We start from the raw sequence: 2601 nt of genomic DNA on the forward strand, positions 1-2601 counted from the left end.
AGGGTGGGACAAGACAGTACCTTCTGGTGGGTGGGAGTCATGTTCCCAGCGAGGTCATCAGGTATGGGAGGGGGGGTGCAGCTTGTCTATGGGCGTCTGTCAGGAGGCAGGTCACTTCCTGAGCTTCAGTTTCTGCAAGGTGGAGATACTACTAATGGTTGTCATGAGGATTGTTAATCTGTGGAAAAATTTCAGTTCCTAGCACATAATTATAGAATAAATATTGTTTTGTTTTGTTTTTTTTTCTCTTATGAACAAATACCCTCACCTACGCCATCATTGAGGAGGGAGATCTGTAATCACACATCACAGTGCAGGCCAGGGCTGAGGAAGGAACATGAGTATTCGTGTTTATAGCAGAGAGAAGTGAAAACGGGAAGAAAACGGGAAGAAAACGGGAAGGCCTGATGGAAATTGGATCTGTTTGAACATCGCCGGTGTTGGGGTCCATGGCGTTCCAAGTTGTTAGGGCATTATCATTTCAAGGATGCTTACAGAAATGCAAAAAAAAATGCAAACAGATTGCAGAAAACAACTGAAGAGAGACGCAGCATTTCTTTGTTATTAGTTAGAACTTATTAATTTAGAGGTATAAAAAATTCAACATCTACTTCAGGCTCTTATGGGTATGTGTCGGATTTTGTTGAGTCTGGATATCTGAAAATTTATAATCTGAAAAGTTACTCAATGTCATGGGCCAGATTTCATTCAAGTCAAGCGGAGATTTATATATCGCTTTTCACTGGGAAGAGCTTCTTTGCAAGTAGTCTGAAATGAACGTGTCAGGGCTGTAGTTAGATTCCTCTGCATGATTAAGATTTCTCTGTCCGATGATCCTGAAGGGTGAGCTTTTCGGAAATGTTCTCGCCAAAGCAGGTGTTCCGGCTTTGAACACAGGCTTAGTGGGAGAGTAGAAAATGGAAACTAATAGGCTCAATACGTACATGCTTCACCATTAAACTAAGCTACTTCGGAGTTTGAAAAAGTATAGTCAGTCATTTTAAAATGTTTTCATTGTCAAAGACATGTCAAAGCAACTGTGACATGTGAATGCCACTGTGAGGCGTCTCAGAAATACCGGCACATCTCTGTGTTTGCCTTTGCAAGGAACGTTGCTTTTCAATTTCTATCTTTTTTGTTTGCTTGTTTGTAGAGTTTTACATTTTCTTATTTGCAGCGTGACTGTGAATGAAGATCACCAGACTGCAGGATACAGGAACTGTAGGACTATTTCTCTTTTCATTGAGTTTCTCAAAGTAAAAAGATGATGAAAATAACTTGTAGGTGGTAGCAACAATCTGACAGGGCTATAAGACATGAACAGAATGTGAAGCTCCTTAGTAATTTTATGCTGAGATTTCCAAATTATGTTTCTCTTAACAAAGTATTAAATATGAATTATTAAAGATTTAAATGGCATCATCTTATTGTCTTCTCATTTCTGCCTTTCCCCTTCTTTCCTGCACTGGACAAAGCCTTGACCAATTTTGTCCTACCTGCCTCAGTAATTAAACAGAATATCTCATTTGAAATTCAGAATAGTCTTTGAACTATCCATCAATTCCATTGGAATCAGTGCTAATTACCCAGGACCGGTGGGCTTCACAGGGGAAAATGCTCAGCCTCTTACGCATTCCATCGCCAGCCCGGCTCTGGGTGGGGGCCTTCCCACCACCATCAGGGGAAGCAATGTCTTCTCCCGCCGTCCTGTCGGTGTGAACTTGCTCCATTTGGAACCTGCACTGTTGATTATTTCGCCTTCTTCTTCTTTACAGCCTTTGTCATCCTAGTCATTAATCGCATAGTTAAAGACTCTTGAAACATTTGCTTTGTCTCTAATCTATTTCTTCTTTTAGCTAGATAGCTAACACTTAATTTTCTCTATCTCCTACAAAATGAGAGTCTAAAAAGGGTCCTTTTTTTTTACACTTCCTATTCAGTTCCGAGTCTACTGATACCCGCTTCAGCTGTCACTCACTAATCCACTGAAATTATCCTGTTGACAAACTCCTCGTTGTCACAGTCAGTGGACATTTTTGGTCTTTATCTGACTCTGATGGAAATAACCATTCAAAATTATCATGTTAAAGTTGACAAAAGGTTATGAGATCAAGGAGCAAGTATTCATTTTCCTCTGGGAAATAGCCATCTAAAAAAATCACGTGTAGATTTGGTAACCTCCTGACCTTTGTGACTGTGTCACGAGCACTAGCTAACTGTAAAATATCTGAATAGATATTTTCTCAAAAATGAACAACCAGAGGCTATGACTTATGTAGCCCATTTCTCTCTTCTGCTCATGGAAAGTCAAGTCTGCGACTGTCAGGCTGCTTGACAAGTGTGGTCAAGGTCTAGCATGCAACCCAAAATTTTTACAAGAAAGACGGGTTCCTTGAATCCCATCTATTTGTAGTTGGGGAAGGAAGGGTCTTTGAGTCCCCTCTTAACTTGTGCCTAACCTGAATACCCAAATGAGTTAGTTACTGGGTAGGGCAGCAGAGCAGGATATAAAACCAGACTCCAGGCTCTGGAAGCAGATGGCTCACTTCTGCCACTGTTTCTCAATTTCTTAACCTGTAAAAAGTATATAATAGTAGTAAA

This window comes from Pteropus vampyrus, unplaced genomic scaffold (assembly GCF_000151845.1).
Source record: "Pteropus vampyrus isolate Shadow unplaced genomic scaffold, Pvam_2.0 Scaffold71, whole genome shotgun sequence".
Taxonomy (NCBI): Eukaryota; Metazoa; Chordata; class Mammalia; order Chiroptera; family Pteropodidae; genus Pteropus; species Pteropus vampyrus.